Genomic DNA, 18,026 nt, shown 5'->3' on the forward strand with positions numbered 1-18,026 from the left:
TTCAATAAGAAATCGTTGTCACGGATATTGTATCTTGAAGAAAAAAAACATGCGATTTTTTCGGTACACTTTTGAATGCATTTTTTTCTGGAGAAATGTTTGACCGAATTCAGCTTAATTCCCTATAAAACACTCTTTGAAAGTTATTTCATCTTGATTGAACAATAATTAAAAATTTACCTCGATTTTTAATAACATTTTCAAAATCGACGTTTCACGGCCAAAGAAGCATACTTTGAGTATTTCTTCACTATTTTCAAATATGTTCACTGAAACCATTATTTTTATACTTTTTGCTTTAATTCAAGCAATGTAACGATATTCATTCAAAAAACTGTTAAAATTCAATTTTCAGTAAGAAATCGTATTCACGGATTTTGTGTCTTGAAGAAGAAAAACCTGCGATTTTTTCGGTACTTTTTTGAATGAATTTTTTTTCTGGAGAAATTTTGACCGAATTCAGCTTAATTCCCTATAAAACACTCTTTGAAAGTTATTTCATCTTGATTGAACAATAATTAAAAATGTACCTCGATTTTTAATAACATTTTCAAAATCGACGTAACTCGGCCTAAGAAAAACATTTTGAGTATTTGTTCACTGTTTTCAAATATAACCACTGAAACCATTATTTTTGTAATTTTTGCGTTAATTCAAGCAAATGTAACGATATTCATTCAACAAACTGTTAAAATTCAATTTTAAATAAGAAATCGTTGTCACGGATTTTGTATCTTGAAGAAAAAAAACATGCGATTTTTTCGGTACTTTTTTGAATGAATTTTTTTCTGGAGAAATTTTTGACCGAATTCAGCTTAATTCCCTATAAAACACTCATTAAAAGTGATTTCATCTCGATTGAACAATAAATAAAAATGTACCTCGATTTTTAATAACATTTTCAAAATCGACGTAACTCGGCCTAAGAAAAACATTTTGAGTATTTGTTCACTGTTTTCAAATATAACCACTGAAACCATTATTTTTGTAATTTTTGGGTTAATTCAAGCAAATGTAACGATATTCATTCAACAAACTGTTAAAATTCAATTATCAATAAGAAATCGTTGTCACGGATTTTGTATCTTGAAGAAAAAAAACATGCGATTTTTTCGGTACTATTTTGAATGCATTTTTTTCTGGAGAAATTTTTCACCGAATTCAGCTTAATTCCCTATAAAACACTCATTAAAAGTGATTTCATCTCGATTGAACAATAAATAAAAATTTACCTCGATTTTTAATAACATTTTCAAAATCGACGTTTCACGGCCAAAGAAGCATATTTTGAGTATTTCTTCACTATTTTCAAATATAACCACTGAAACCATTATTTTTATACTTTTTGCTTTAATTCAAGCAATGTAACGATATTCATTCAAAAAACTGTTAAAATTCAATTTTCAATAAGAAATCGTTGTCACGGATATTGTATCTTGAAGAAAAAAAACATGCGATTTTTTCGGTACACTTTTGAATGCATTTTTTTCTGGAGAAATGTTTGACCGAATTCAGCTTAATTCCCTATAAAACACTCTTTGAAAGTTATTTCATCTTGATTGAACAATAATTAAAAATTTACCTCGATTTTTAATAACATTTTCAAAATCGACGTTTCACGGCCAAAGAAGCATACTTTGAGTATTTCTTCACTATTTTCAAATATGTTCACTGAAACCATTATTTTTATACTTTTTGCTTTAATTCAAGCAATGTAACGATATTCATTCAAAAAACTGTTAAAATTCAATTTTCAGTAAGAAATCGTATTCACGGATTTTGTGTCTTGAAGAAGAAAAACCTGCGATTTTTTCGGTACTTTTTTGAATGAATTTTTTTTCTGGAGAAATTTTGACCGAATTCAGCTTAATTCCCTATAAAACACTCTTTGAAAGTTATTTCATCTTGATTGAACAATAATTAAAAATGTACCTCGATTTTTAATAACATTTTCAAAATCGACGTAACTCGGCCTAAGAAAAACATTTTGAGTATTTGTTCACTGTTTTCAAATATAACCACTGAAACCATTATTTTTGTAATTTTTGCGTTAATTCAAGCAAATGTAACGATATTCATTCAACAAACTGTTAAAATTCAATTTTAAATAAGAAATCGTTGTCACGGATTTTGTATCTTGAAGAAAAAAAACATGCGATTTTTTCGGTACTTTTTTGAATGAATTTTTTTCTGGAGAAATTTTTGACCGAATTCAGCTTAATTCCCTATAAAACACTCATTAAAAGTGATTTCATCTCGATTGAACAATAAATAAAAATGTACCTCGATTTTTAATAACATTTTCAAAATCGACGTAACTCGGCCTAAGAAAAACATTTTGAGTATTTGTTCACTGTTTTCAAATATAACCACTGAAACCATTATTTTTGTAATTTTTGGGTTAATTCAAGCAAATGTAACGATATTCATTCAACAAACTGTTAAAATTCAATTATCAATAAGAAATCGTTGTCACGGATTTTGTATCTTGAAGAAAAAAAACATGCGATTTTTTCGGTACTATTTTGAATGCATTTTTTTCTGGAGAAATTTTTCACCGAATTCAGCTTAATTCCCTATAAAACACTCATTAAAAGTGATTTCATCTCGATTGAACAATAAATAAAAATGTACCTCGATTTTTAATAACATTTTCAAAATCGACGTTTCACGGCCAAAGAAGCTTACTTTGAGTATTTCTTCACTATTTTCAAATATGTTCACTGAAAGCATTATTTTTATACTTTTTGCTTTAATTCAAGCAAATGTAACGATATTCAATCAAAAAACTGTTAAAATTAAATTTTTCAATAAGAAATCGTTGTCACGGATTTTGTATCTTGAAGAAGAAAAACATGCGATTTTTTCGGTACTTTTTTGAATGCATTTTTTTCTGGAGAAATTTTTGACCGAATTCAGCTTAATTCCCTATAAAACACTCATTAAAAGTGATTTCATCTCGATTGAACAATAAATAAAAATGTACCTCGATTTTTAATAACATTTTCAAAATCGACGTTTCACGGCCAAAGAAGCATACTTTGAGTATTTCTTCACTATTTTCAAATATGTTCACTGAAAGCATTATTTTTATACTTTTTGCTTTAATTCAAGCAAATGTAACGATATTCAATCAAAAAAATGTTAAAATTAAATTTTTCAATAAGAAATCGTTGTCACGGATTTTGTATCTTGAAGAAAAAAAACATGCGATTTTTTCGGTACACTTTTGAATGCATTTTTTTCTGGAGAAATGTTTGACTGAATTCAGCTTAATTGCCTATAAAACACTCATTGAAAGTGATTTCATCTCGATTGAACAATATTTAAAAATTTACATCGATTTTTAATAACATTTTCAAAATCGACGTTTCACGGCCAAAGAAGCATACTTTGAGTGTTTCTTCACTATTTTCAAATATATTCATTGAAACCATTATTTTTATACTTTTTGCTTTAATTCAAGCAATGTAACGATATTCATTCAAAAAACTGTTAAAATTCAATTTTCAATAAGAAATCGTATTCACGGATTTTGTGTCTTGAAGAAGAAAAACCTGCGATTTTTTCGGTACTTTTTTGAATGAATTTTTTTCTGGAGAAATTTTTGACCGAATTCAGCTTAATTCCCTATAAAACACTCATTGAAAGTGATTTCATCTCGATTGAACAATAATTAAAAATTTACCTCGATTTTTAATAACATTTTCAAAATCGACGTTTCACGGCCAAAGAAGCATACTTTGAGTATTTCTTCACTATTTTCAAATATGTTCACTGAAAGCATTATTTTTATACTTTTTGCTTTAATTCAAGCAAATGTAACGATATTCAATCAAAAAACTGTTAAAATTAAATTTTTCAATAAGAAATCATTGTCACGGATTTTGTATCTTGAAGAAGAAAAACATGCGATTTTTTCGGTACTTTTTTGAATGCATTTTTTTCAGGAGAAATTTTTGACCGAATTCAGCTTAATTCCCTATAAAACACTCATTAAAAGTGATTTCATCTCGATTGAACAATAAATAAAAATGTACCTCGATTTTTAATAACATTTTCAAAATCGACGTTTCACGGCCAAAGAATCATATTTTGAGTATTTCTTCACTATTTTCAAATATAACCACTGAAACCATTATTTTTATACTTTTTGCTTTAATTCAAGCAATTTAACGATATTCATTCAAAAAACTGTTAAAATTCAATTTTCAATAAGAAATCGTTGTCACGGATATTGTATCTTGAAGAAAAAAAACATGCGATTTTTTCGGTACACTTTTGAATGCATTTTTTTCTGGAGAAATGTTTGACCGAATTCAGCTTAATTCCCTATAAAGCACTCATTGAAAGTGATTTCATCTCGATTGAACAATAAATAAAAATGTACCTCGATTTTTAATAACATTTTCAAAATCGACGTTTCACGGCCAAAGAAGCATATTTTGAGTATTTCTTCACTATTTTCAAATATAACCACTGAAACCATTATTTTTATACTTTTTGCTTTAATTCAAGCAATTTAACGATATTCATTCAAAAAACTGTTAAAATTCAATTTTCAATAAGAAATCGTTGTCACGGATATTGTATCTTGAAGAAAAAAAACATGCGATTTTTTCGGTACACTTTTGAATGCATTTTTTTCTGGAGAAATGTTTGACCGAATTCAGCTTAATTCCCTATAAAGCACTCATTGAAAGTGATTTCATCTCGATTGAACAATATTTAAAAATTTACCTCGATTTTTAATAACATTTTCAAAATCGACGTTTCACGGCCAAAGAAGCTTACTTTGAGTATTTCTTCACTATTTTCAAATATGTTCACTGAAACCATTATTTTTATACTTTTTGCTTTAATTCAAGCAAATGTAACGATATTCAATCAAAAAACTGTTAAAATTAAATTTTTCAATAAGAAATCGTTGTCACGGATTTTGTATCTTGAAGAAGAAAAACATGCGATTTTTTCGGTACTTTTTTGAATGCATTTTTTTCAGGAGAAATTTTTGACCGAATTCAGCTTAATTCCCTATAAAACACTCATTAAAAGTGATTTCATCTCGATTGAACAATAAATAAAAATGTACCTCGATTTTTAATAACATTTTCAAAATCGACGTAACTCGGCCTAAGAAAAACATTTTGAGTATTTGTTCACTGTTTTCAAATATAACCACTGAAACCATTATTTTTGTAATTTTTGCGTTAATTCAAGCAAATGTAACGATATTCATTCAACAAACTGTTAAAATTCAATTTTCAATAAGAAATCGTTGTCACGGATTTTGTATCTTGAAGAAAAAAAACATGCGATTTTTTCGGTACACTTTTGAATGCATTTTTTTCTGGAGAAATTTTTGACCGAATTCAGCTTAATTCCCTATAAAACACTCATTAAAAGTGATTTCATCTCGATTGAACAATAAATAAAAATGTACCTCGATTTTTAATAACATTTTCAAAATCGACGTTTCACGGCCAAAGAAGCATATTTTGAGTATTTCTTCACTATTTTCAAATATAACCACTGAAACCATTATTTTTATACTTTTTGCTTTAATTCAAGCAATTTAACGATATTCATTCAAAAAACTGTTAAAATTCAATTTTCAATAAGAAATCGTTGTCACGGATATTGTATCTTGAAGAAAAAAAACATGCGATTTTTTCGGTACACTTTTGAATGCATTTTTTTCTGGAGAAATTATTGACCGAATTCAGCTTAATTCCCTATAAAGCACTCATTGAAAGTGATTTCATCTCGATTGAACAATAAATAAAAATGTACCTCGATTTTTAATAACATTTTCAAAATCGACGTTTCACGGCCAAAGAAGCATATTTTGAGTATTTCTTCACTATTTTCAAATATAACCACTGAAACCATTATTTTTATACTTTTTGCTTTAATTCAAGCAATTTAACGATATTCATTCAAAAAACTGTTAAAATTCAATTTTCAATAAGAAATCGTTGTCACGGATATTGTATCTTGAAGAAAAAAAACATGCGATTTTTTCGGTACACTTTTGAATGCATTTTTTTCTGGAGAAATGTTTGACCGAATTCAGCTTAATTCCCTATAAAGCACTCATTGAAAGTGATTTCATCTCGATTGAACAATAAATAAAAATGTACCTCGATTTTTAATAACATTTTCAAAATCGACGTTTCACGGCCAAAGAAGCATATTTTGAGTATTTCTTCACTATTTTCAAATATAACCACTGAAACCATTATTTTTATACTTTTTGCTTTAATTCAAGCAATTTAACGATATTCATTCAAAAAACTGTTAAAATTCAATTTTCAATAAGAAATCGTTGTCACGGATATTGTATCTTGAAGAAAAAAAACATGCGATTTTTTCGGTACACTTTTGAATGCATTTTTTTCTGGAGAAATGTTTGACCGAATTCAGCTTAATTCCCTATAAAGCACTCATTGAAAGTGATTTCATCTCGATTGAACAATATTTAAAAATTTACCTCGATTTTTAATAACATTTTCAAAATCGACGTTTCACGGCCAAAGAAGCTTACTTTGAGTATTTCTTCACTATTTTCAAATATGTTCACTGAAACCATTATTTTTATACTTTTTGCTTTAATTCAAGCAAATGTAACGATATTCAATCAAAAAACTGTTAAAATTAAATTTTTCAATAAGAAATCGTTGTCACGGATTTTGTATCTTGAAGAAGAAAAACATGCGATTTTTTCGGTACTTTTTTGAATGCATTTTTTTCAGGAGAAATTTTTGACCGAATTCAGCTTAATTCCCTATAAAACACTCATTAAAAGTGATTTCATCTCGATTGAACAATAAATAAAAATGTACCTCGATTTTTAATAACATTTTCAAAATCGACGTAACTCGGCCTAAGAAAAACATTTTGAGTATTTGTTCACTGTTTTCAAATATAACCACTGAAACCATTATTTTTGTAATTTTTGCGTTAATTCAAGCAAATGTAACGATATTCATTCAACAAACTGTTAAAATTCAATTTTCAATAAGAAATCGTTGTCACGGATTTTGTATCTTGAAGAAAAAAAACATGCGATTTTTTCGGTACACTTTTGAATGCATTTTTTTCTGGAGAAATTTTTGACCGAATTCAGCTTAATTCCCTATAAAACACTCATTAAAAGTGATTTCATCTCGATTGAACAATAAATAAAAATGTACCTCGATTTTTAATAACATTTTCAAAATCGACGTTTCACGGCCAAAGAAGCATATTTTGAGTATTTCTTCACTATTTTCAAATATAACCACTGAAACCATTATTTTTATACTTTTTGCTTTAATTCAAGCAATTTAACGATATTCATTCAAAAAACTGTTAAAATTCAATTTTCAATAAGAAATCGTTGTCACGGATATTGTATCTTGAAGAAAAAAAACATGCGATTTTTTCGGTACACTTTTGAATGCATTTTTTTCTGGAGAAATTATTGACCGAATTCAGCTTAATTCCCTATAAAGCACTCATTGAAAGTGATTTCATCTCGATTGAACAATAAATAAAAATGTACCTCGATTTTTAATAACATTTTCAAAATCGACGTTTCACGGCCAAAGAAGCATATTTTGAGTATTTCTTCACTATTTTCAAATATAACCACTGAAACCATTATTTTTATACTTTTTGCTTTAATTCAAGCAATTTAACGATATTCATTCAAAAAACTGTTAAAATTCAATTTTCAATAAGAAATCGTTGTCACGGATATTGTATCTTGAAGAAAAAAAACATGCGATTTTTTCGGTACACTTTTGAATGCATTTTTTTCTGGAGAAATGTTTGACCGAATTCAGCTTAATTCCCTATAAAGCACTCATTGAAAGTGATTTCATCTCGATTGAACAATAAATAAAAATGTACCTCGATTTTTAATAACATTTTCAAAATCGACGTTTCACGGCCAAAGAAGCATATTTTGAGTATTTCTTCACTATTTTCAAATATAACCACTGAAACCATTATTTTTATACTTTTTGCTTTAATTCAAGCAATTTAACGATATTCATTCAAAAAACTGTTAAAATTCAATTTTCAATAAGAAATCGTTGTCACGGATATTGTATCTTGAAGAAAAAAAACATGCGATTTTTTCGGTACACTTTTGAATGCATTTTTTTCTGGAGAAATGTTTGACCGAATTCAGCTTAATTCCCTATAAAGCACTCATTGAAAGTGATTTCATCTCGATTGAACAATATTTAAAAATTTACCTCGATTTTTAATAACATTTTCAAAATCGACGTTTCACGGCCAAAGAAGCTTACTTTGAGTATTTCTTCACAATTTTCAAATATGTTCACTGAAACCATTATTTTTATACTTTTTGCTTTAATTCAAGCAAATGTAACGATATTCAATCAAAAAACTGTTAAAATTAAATTTTTCAATAAGAAATCGTTGTCACGGATTTTGTATCTTGAAGAAGAAAAACATGCGATTTTTTCGGTACTTTTTTGAATGCATTTTTTTCAGGAGAAATTTTTGACCGAATTCAGCTTAATTCCCTATAAAACACTCATTAAAAGTGATTTCATCTCGATTGAACAATAAATAAAAATGTACCTCGATTTTTAATAACATTTTCAAAATCGACGTAACTCGGCCTAAGAAAAACATTTTGAGTATTTGTTCACTGTTTTCAAATATAACCACTGAAACCATTATTTTTGTAATTTTTGCGTTAATTCAAGCAAATGTAACGATATTCATTCAACAAACTGTTAAAATTCAATTTTCAATAAGAAATCGTTGTCACGGATTTTGTATCTTGAAGAAAAAAAACATGCGATTTTTTCGGTACACTTTTGAATGCATTTTTTTCTGGAGAAATTTTTGACCGAATTCAGCTTAATTCCCTATAAAACACTCATTAAAAGTGATTTCATCTCGATTGAACAATAAATAAAAATGTACCTTGATTTTTAATAACATTTTCAAAATCGACGTTTCACGGCCAAAGAAGCTTACTTTGAGTATTTCTTCACTATTTTCAAATATGTTCACTGAAACCATTATTTTTATACTTTTGCTTTAATTCAAGCAAATGTAACGATATTCAATCAAAAAACTGTTAAAAATAAATTTTTCAATAAGAAATCGTTGTCACGGATTTTGTATCTTGAAGAAGAAAAACATGCGATTTTTTCGGTACTTTTTTGAATGCATTTTTTTCAGGAGAAATTTTTGACCGAATTCAGCTTAATTCCCTATAAAACACTCATTAAAAGTGATTTCATCTCGATTGAACAATAAATAAAAATGTACCTCGATTTTTAATAACATTTTCAAAATCGACGTTTCACGGCCAAAGAAGCATACTTTGAGTATTTCTTCACTATTTTCAAATATGTTCACTGAAAGCATTATTTTTATACTTTTTGCTTTAATTCAAGCAAATGTAACGATATTCAATCAAAAAACTGTTAAAATTCAATTTTTCAATAAGAAATCGTTGTCACGGATTTTGTATCTTGAAGAAGAAAAACATGCGATTTTTTCGGTACACTTTTGAATGCATTTTTTTCTGGAGAAATTTTTGACCGAATTCAGCTTAATTCCCTATAAAACACTCATTGAAAGTGATTTCATCTCGATTTAACAATAATTAAAAATTTACCTCGATTTTTAATAACATTTTCAAAATCGACGTTTCACGGCCAAAGAAGCATACTTTGAGTATTTCTTCACTATTTTCAAATATGTTCACTGAAACCATTATTTTTATACTTTTTGCTTTAATTCAAGCAAATGTAACAATATTCAATCAAAAAACTGTTAAAATTAAATTTTTCAATAAGAAATCGTTGTCACAAATTTTGTATCTTGAAGAAGAAAAACATGCGATTTTTTCGGTACTTTTTTGAATATAATGGTTTCAGTGGTTATATTTGAAAACAGTGAACAAATACTCAAAATGTTTTTCTTAGGCCGAGTTACGTCGATTTTGAAAATGTTATTAAAAATCGAGGTACATTTTTATTTATTGTTCAATCGAGATGAAATCACTTTTAATGAGTGTTTTATAGGGAATTAAGCTGAATTCGGTCAAAAATTTCTCCAGAAAAAAATGCATTCAAAAAAGTACCGAAAAAATCGCTGGTTTTTCTTCTTCAAGACACAAAATCCGTGAATACGATTTCTTATTGAAAATTGAATTTTAACAGTTTTTTGAATTAATATCGTTACATTGCTTGAATTAAAGCAAAAAGTATAAAAATAATGGTTTCAGTGGTTATATTTGAAAATAGTGAAGAAATACTCAAAATATGCATCTTTGGCCGTGAAACGTCGATTTTGAAAATGTTATTAAAAATCGAGGTACATTTTTATTTATTGTCCTGACGAACATTTAATTTTTGGGCTTCCGTGGCTCAATGTTAGCGCGTTCGGCTGTAAATCGAAAGGTTGGTGGTTCGAGCCCACCCGGAAGAGGTGTTGTGGGGTCTCAGATGTAGCGTTAAAAGTCAAAACGTTTCCACAATACGTGACAACCATTTAATTTCTGATCTTCCGTGGCTCAATGGTTAGCGCGTTCGGCTGTTAACCAATAGGTTGGTGGTTCGAGCCCACCCGGGAGCGGTGTTTTTGGATCTCAAATGTAACGTAAATAGCCAAAGTTTTTCCACAATACCTGACGACCATTTAATTTTTGGGCCTCAGTGGCGAATGGTTAGCGCGTTCAGCTGTTAACCGAAAGGTTGGTGGTTCGAGCCCTCCCGGGAGCGGTGTTGTGACGTCTCAGATATAACGTAAAATGTCAGAGTTTTTCCAAAACACCTGACGAACATTGAACTTTTGGGCTTCCGTGGCGCAATGGTTAGCGCGTTCAGCTGTAAATCGAAAGGTTGGTGGTTCGAGCCCGCCCTGGTAGATTTATTGTGTGGTCTCAGATGTAGCGTAAAATGTCAAAACTTTTCCACAATACGTGACAACCATTTAATTTCTCAGCTTCCGTGGCTCATTGGTTAGCGCGTTCGGCTGTTAATCGAAAGGTTGGTGGTTCGAGCCCATCCGGGAGCGGTGTTGTGAGGTCTCAGATGTAGCGTGAAAAGTCAAACTTTTTCCATAATACGTGATAACCATTTATTTTCTGAGCTTCCGTGGCTCAATGGTTAGCGCGTTCGGCTGTTAACCAATAGGTTGGTGGTTCGAGCCCACCCGGGAGCGGTGTTTTGGGATCTCAAATGTAACGTAAATAGCCAAAGTTTTTCCACAATACCTGACGACCATTTAATTTTTGGGCCTCAGTGGCGCAATGGTTAGCGCGTTCAGCTGTTAACCGAAAGGTTGGTGGTTCGAGCCCACCCGGGAGAGCTGTTGTGGTGTCTCAAATGTAACGTAGAAAGCCAAAGTCTTTCCACAATACCTGACAACCGTTTAATTTCTGAGCTTCCGTGGCTCAATGGTTAGCGCGTTCAGCTGTTAAGCAATAGGTTGGTGGTTCGAGCCCAAACGAGAGAGGATTTGTGGGGTCTCAGAAGTAGCGTGAAAAGTCGTAACTTTTCAACAATACCTGACAACCATTTAATTATTGGGCGTCCGTGGCGCAATGGTTAGCGCGTTCGGCTGTTAACCAATAGGTTGGTGGTTCGAGCCTATCCGGGAGCGGTGTTGTGAGGTCTTAGATGTGACGTAAAAAGTCAAGGTTTTTACACAATATCTGACGAGCATCTAATTTTTGGGCTTCCGTGGCGCAATGGTTAGCGCGTTCAGCTGTTAATCGAAAGGTTGGTGGTTCGAGCCCACCCGGGAGAGGTGTTGTGGGGTCTCAAATGTAACGTAGAAAGCCAAAGTTTTTCCACAATACCTGACAACCGTTTAATTTTTGGGCTTCCGTGGCGCAATGGTTAGCGCGTTCGGCTGTTAACCGAAAGGTTGGTGGTTCGAGCCCATCCGGGAGCAGTGTTGTGAGGCCTCAGATGTGAAGTAAAAAGTCAAAGTTTTACTTCAATACCTGACGAAAATTTAATTTTTGGGCTTCAGTGGCGCAATGGTTAGCTCGTTCGGCTATTAACCAATAGGTTGGTGGTTCGAGCCCATCCGGGAGAAGTGTTGTGACGTTTCAGATGTAACGTAAAATGTCAGAGTTTTTCCACAATACCTGACGAACATTTAATTTTTGGGCTTCAGTGGCGCAATGGTCAGCGCGTTCAGCTGTTAACCGAAAGGTTGGTGGTTCGAGCCCAAACGAGAGAGGTTTTGTGGGGTCTCAGATGTAGCGTGAAAAGTCGTAACTTTTCAACAATACCTGACAACCACTTAATTTCTGAGCTTCCGTGGCTCAATGGTTAGCGCGTTCGGCTGTTAACCAATAGGTTGGTGGTTCTAGCCCATCCGGGAGCGGTGTTGTGATGTCTCAGATGTAACGTAAAATGTCTGAGTTTTTCCACAATACCTGACGAACATTTAATTTTTGGGCTTCCTTGGCGCAATGGTTAGCGCGTTCAGCTGTTATTCGAAAGGTTGGTGGTTCGAGCCCACCCGGAAGAGGTGATGTGGGGTCTCAGATGTAGCGTAAAAAGTCAAAACTTTTCCACAATACGTGACAACCATTTAATTTCTGAGCTTCAGTGGCGCAATGGTCAGCGCGTTCAGCTGTTAACCGAAAGGTTGGTGGTTCGAGCCCTAACGGGAGCGGTGTTGTGACGTCTCAGATGTAACGTAAAATGTCAGAGTTTTTCCACAATACCTGACGAGCATTTAATTTTTGGGCTTCCGTGGCGCAATGGTTAGCGCGTTCGGCTGTTAACCAATAGCTTGGTGGTTCGAGCCCACCCGGGAGCGGTGTTTTTGGATCTCAAATGTAACGTAAATAGCCAAAGTTTTTCTACAATACCTGACGACCATTTAATTTTTGGGCTTCCGTGGCGCAATGGTTAGTGCGTTCAGCTGTTAACCGAAAGGTTGTTGGTTCGAGCCCAAACGAGAGAGGATTTGTGGGGTCTCAGATGTAGCGTGAAAAGTCGTAACTTTTCAACAATACCTGACAACCATTTAATTTTTGGGCGTCCGTGGCGCAATGGCTAGCGCGTTCGGCTGTTAACCGAAAGGTTGGTGGTTCGAGCCCATCCGGGAGCGGTGTTGTGACGTCTCAGATGTTACGTAAAATGTCAGAGTTTTTCCACAATACCTGACGAACATTTAATTTTTGGGCTTCCGTGGCGCAGTAATTAGCGCGTCCAGCTCTTAATCGAAAGGTTGGTGGTTTGAGCCCACCCGGAAGAGGTGTTGTGGGGTCTCAGATGTAGCGTTAAAAGTCAAAACTTTTCCACAATACGTGACAACCATTTAATTTCTGATCTTCCGTGGCTCAATGGTTAGCGCGTTCGGCTGTTAACCAATAGGTTGGTGGTTCGAGCCCACCCGGGAGCGGTGTTTTTGGATCTCAAATGTAACGTAAATAGCCAAAGTTTTTCCACAATACCTGACGACCATTTAATTTTTGGGCGTCCGTGGCGAATGGTTAGCGCGTTCGGCTGTTAACCAATAGGTTGGTGGTTCGACCCCATCCGGGAGCGGTGTTGTGAGGTCTCAGATTTGACGTAAAAAATCAAGGTTTTTACACAATACCTGACGAGCATTTAACTTTTGGGCTTCCGTGGCGCAATGGTTAGCGCGTTCGGCTGTTAACCGAAAGGTTGGTGGTTCGAGCCCATCCGGGAGCGGTGTTGTGAGGTCTCAGATGTGAAGTAAAAAGCCAAAGTTTTTCCACAATACCTGACAACCGTTTAATTTCTGAGCTTCCGTGGCTCAATGGTTAGCGCGTTCAGCTGTTAACCAATAAGTTGGTGGTTCGAGCCCACCCGGGAGCGGTGTTGTGTGATCTCAAGTGTAACGTAGAAAGCCAAAGTTTTTCCACAATACCTGACGACCATTTAATTTTTGGGCTTCCGTGGCGCAATGGTTAGCGCGTTCGGCTGTTAATCGAAAGGTTGGTGGTTCGAGCCCACCCGGGAGAGGTGTTGTGGGGTCTCAAATGTAACGTAGAAAGCCAAAGTTTTTCCACAATACCTGACAACAATTTAATTTCTGAGCTTCCGTGGCTCAATGGTTAGCGCGTTCGGCTGTTAACCGAAATGTTGGTGGTTCGAGCCCATCCGGGAGCGGTGTTGTGAGGTCTCAGATGTGACGTAAAAAGTCAAGGTTTTTACACAATACCTGACGAGCATTTAATTTTTGGGCTTCCGTGGCACAATGGTTACCGCGTTCAGCTGTTAATCGAAAGGTTGGTGGTTCGAGCCCACCCGGGAGAGGTGTTGTGGGGTCTCAAATGTAACGTAGAAAGCCAAAGTTTTTCCACAATACCTGATAACAATTTAATTTCTGAGCTTCCGTGGCTCAATGGTTAGCGCGTTCGGCTGTTAACCGAAATGTTGGTGGTTCGAGCCCATCCGGGAGCGGTGTTGTTAGGCCTCAGATGTGAAGTAAAAAGTCAAAGTTTTACCTCAATACCTGACGAAAATTTAATTTTTGGGCTTCAGTGGCGCAATGGTTAGCGCGTTCGGCTATTAACCAATAGGTTGGTGGTTCGAGCCCATCCGGGAGAAGTGTTGTGACGTCTCAGATGTAACGTAAAATGTCGGAGTTTTTCCACAATACCTGACGAACATTTAATTTTTGGGCTTCAGTGGCGCAATGGTCAGCGCGTTCAGCTGTTAACCGAAAGGTTGGTGGTTCGAGCCCAAACGAGAGAGGTTTTGTGGGTTCTCAGATGTAGCTTGAAAAGTCGTAACTTTTCAACAATACCTGACAACCATTTAATTTCTGAGCTTCCGTGGCTCAATGGTTAGCGCGTTCGGCTGTTAACCAATAGGTTGGAGGTTCTAGCCCATCCGGGAGCGGTGTTGTGATGTCTCAGATGTAACGTAAAATGTCAGAGTTTTTCCACAATACCTGACGAACATTTAATTTTTGGGCTTCCGTGGCGCAATGGTTAGCGCGTTCAGCTGTTAATCGAAAGGTTGGTGGTTCGAGCCCACCCGGAAGAGGTGGTGTGGGGTCTCAGATGTAGCGTAAAAAGTCAAAACTTTTCCACAATACGTGACAACCATTTAATTTCTGAGCTTCCGTGGCTCAATGGTTAGCGCGTTCGGCTGTTAACCAATAGCTTGGTGGTTCGAGCCCACCCGGGAGCGGTGTTTTTGGATCTCAAATGTAACGTAAATAGCCAAAGTTTTTCTACAATACCTGACGACCATTTAATTTTTGGGCTTCCGTGGCGCAATGGTTAGTGCGTTCAGCTGTTAACCGAAAGGTTGGTGGTTCGAGCCCAAACGAGAGAGGATTTGTGGGGTCTCAGATGTAGCGTGAAAAGTCGTAACTTTTCAACAATACCTGACAACCATTTAATTTTTGGGCGTCCGTGGCGCAATGGCTAGCGCGTTCGGCTGTTAACCGAAAGGTTGGTGGTTCGAGCCCATCCGGGAGCGGTGTTGTGACGTCTCAGATGTTACGTAAAATGTCAGAGTTTTTCCACAATACCTGACGAACATTTAATTTTTGGGCTTCCGTGGCGCAGTAATTAGCGCGTCCAGCTCTTAATCGAAAGGTTGGTGGTTTGAGCCCACCCGGAAGAGGTGTTGTGGGGTCTCAGATGTAGCGTTAAAAGTCAAAACTTTTCCACAATACGTGACAACCATTTAATTTCTGATCTTCCGTGGCTCAATGGTTAGCGGGTTCGGCTGTTAACCAATAGGTTGGTGGTTCGAGCCCACCCGGGAGCGGTGTTTTTGGATCTCAAATGTAACGTAAATAGCCAAAGTTTTTCCACAATACCTGACGACCATTTAATTTTTGGGCGTCCGTGGCGAATGGTTAGCGCGTTCGGCTGTTAACCAATAGGTTGGTGGTTCGACCCCATCCGGGAGCGGTGTTGTGAGGTCTCAGATTTGACGTAAAAAATCAAGGTTTTTACACAATACCTGACGAGCATTTAACTTTTGGGCTTCCGTGGCGCAATGGTTAGCGCGTTCGGCTGTTAACCAATAGGTTGGTGGTTCGAGCCCATCCGGGAGCGGTGTTGTGAGGTCTCAGATGTGACGTAAAAAGTCAAGGTTTTTACACAATACCTGACGAGCATTTAACATTTGGGCTTCCGTGGCGCAATGTTTAGCGCGTTCGGCTGTTAACCAATAAGTTGGTGGTTCGAGCCCATCCGGGAGCGGTGTTGTGAGGTCTCAGATGTGACGTAAAAAGTCAAGGTTTTTACACAATACCTGACGAGCATTTAACTTTTGGGCTTCCGTGGCGCAATGTTTAGCGCGTTCGGCTGTTAACCAATAGGTTGGTGGTTCGAGCCCATCCGGGAGCGGTTTTGTGAGGTCTCAGATGTGACGTAAAAAGTCAAGGTTTTTACACAATACCTGACGAGCATTAAACTTTTGGGCTTCCGTGGCGCAATGGTTAGCGCGATAGGCTGTTAACCAATAGGTTGGTGGTTCGAGCCCATCCGGGAGCGGTGTTGTGAGGTCTCAGATGTGACTAAAAAGTCAAGGTTTTTACACAATACCTGACGAGCATTTAATTTTTGGGATTCCGTGGCGCAATGGTTAGCGCGTTCAGCTGTTAATCGAAAGGTTGGTGGTTCGAGCCCATCCGGGAGCGGTGTTGTGAGGTCTCAGATGTGACGTAAAAAGTCAAGTTTTTTGCACAATACCTGACGAGCATTTAGGTTTTGGGCTTCCGTGGCGCAATGGTTAGCGCGTTCGGCTGTTAAGCAATAGGTTGGTGGTTCGAGCCCATCCGGGAGCGGTGTTGTGAGGTCTCAGATGTGACGTAAAAAGTCAAGGTTTTTACACAATACCTGACAACCATTTAATTTCTGAGCTTCCAAGGCTCAATGGTTAGCGCGTTCGGCTGTTAACCAATAGGTTGGTGGTTCGAGCCCACCCGGGAGCGGTGTTGTGGGATCTGAAATGTAACGTAGAAAGCCAAAGTTTTTGCACAATAAATGACGACCATTTAATTTTTGGGCTTCCGTGGCGCAATGGTTAGCGCGTTCGGCTATTAACCAATAGGTTGGTGGTTCGACCCCATCCGGGAGCGGTGTTGTGAGGTCTCAGATGTGACGTAAAAAGTCAAGGTTTTTACATAATACCTGACGAGCATTTAACTTTTGGGCTTCCGTGGCGCAATGGTTAGCGCGTTCAGCTGCTATTCAAAAGACTGGTGGTTTGAGCTCTCCCGGGAGCGGTGTTGTGACGTCTCAAATGTAACATAAAATGTCAGAGTTTTTCCACAATACCTGTCGAACATTGAATTTTTGGGCTTCCGTGGCGCAATGGTTAGCGCGTTCAGCTGTTAATCGAGAGGTTGGTGGTACGAGCCCACCCGGGAGAGGTGTTGTGGGGTCTCAGATGTAGCGTAAAAAGTCAAAACTTTTCCACAATACGTGACAACCATTTAATTTCTGGGCTTCCGTGGCTAAATGATTAGCGCGTTCGGCTGTTAACCAATAGGTTTGTGGTTCGAGCCCATCCGGGATGCGGTGTTGTGAGGTCTCAGATGTAACGTAAAATGTCAGAGTTTTTCACAATACCTGACGAACATTTAATTTTTGGGCTTCCGTGGCGCAATGATTAGCGCGTTCAGCTGTTAATCGAAAGGTTGATGGTTCGAGCCCACCCGGGAGAGGTGTTGTGGGGTCTCATATGTAGCGTAAAAAGTCAAAACTTATCCACAATACGTGACAATCATTTAATTTCTGAGCTTCCGTGGCTCAATGGTTAGCGTGTTCGGCTGTTAACCAATAGGTTGGTGGTTCTAGCCCATCCGGGAGCGGTGTTGTGAGGTCTCAGATGTGACGTAAAAAGTCAAGGTTTTTACACAATACCTGACGAGCATTTAAATTTTGGGCTTCCTTGGCGCAATGGTTAGCGCGTTCGGCTGTTAACCAATAGGTTGGTGGTTCGAGCTTACCCGGGAGCGGTGTTGTGTGATCTCAAATGTAACGTAGAAAGCCAAAGTTTTTGCACAATAAATGACGACCATTT

At 35.9% G+C, this 18,026-nt stretch overlaps 1 non-coding gene across 1 annotated transcript; it reads left to right on the forward strand.

The window, feature by feature from the left end:
- The first annotated feature begins 17,006 nt into the window (after positions 1 to 17,006).
- Positions 17,007 to 17,079, forward strand: TRNAN-AUU (transfer RNA asparagine (anticodon AUU)). Its single transcript has one exon. It is a non-coding gene; the product is annotated as a tRNA-Asn (tRNA).
- Positions 17,080 to 18,026: the final 947 nt, after the last annotated feature.

The sequence above is a fragment of the Phalangium opilio genome, unplaced genomic scaffold (assembly GCF_054372755.1).
Source record: "Phalangium opilio isolate 3A_F unplaced genomic scaffold, DU_Popi_V2 ptg000037l_1, whole genome shotgun sequence".
Classification (NCBI taxonomy): domain Eukaryota; kingdom Metazoa; phylum Arthropoda; class Arachnida; order Opiliones; family Phalangiidae; genus Phalangium; species Phalangium opilio.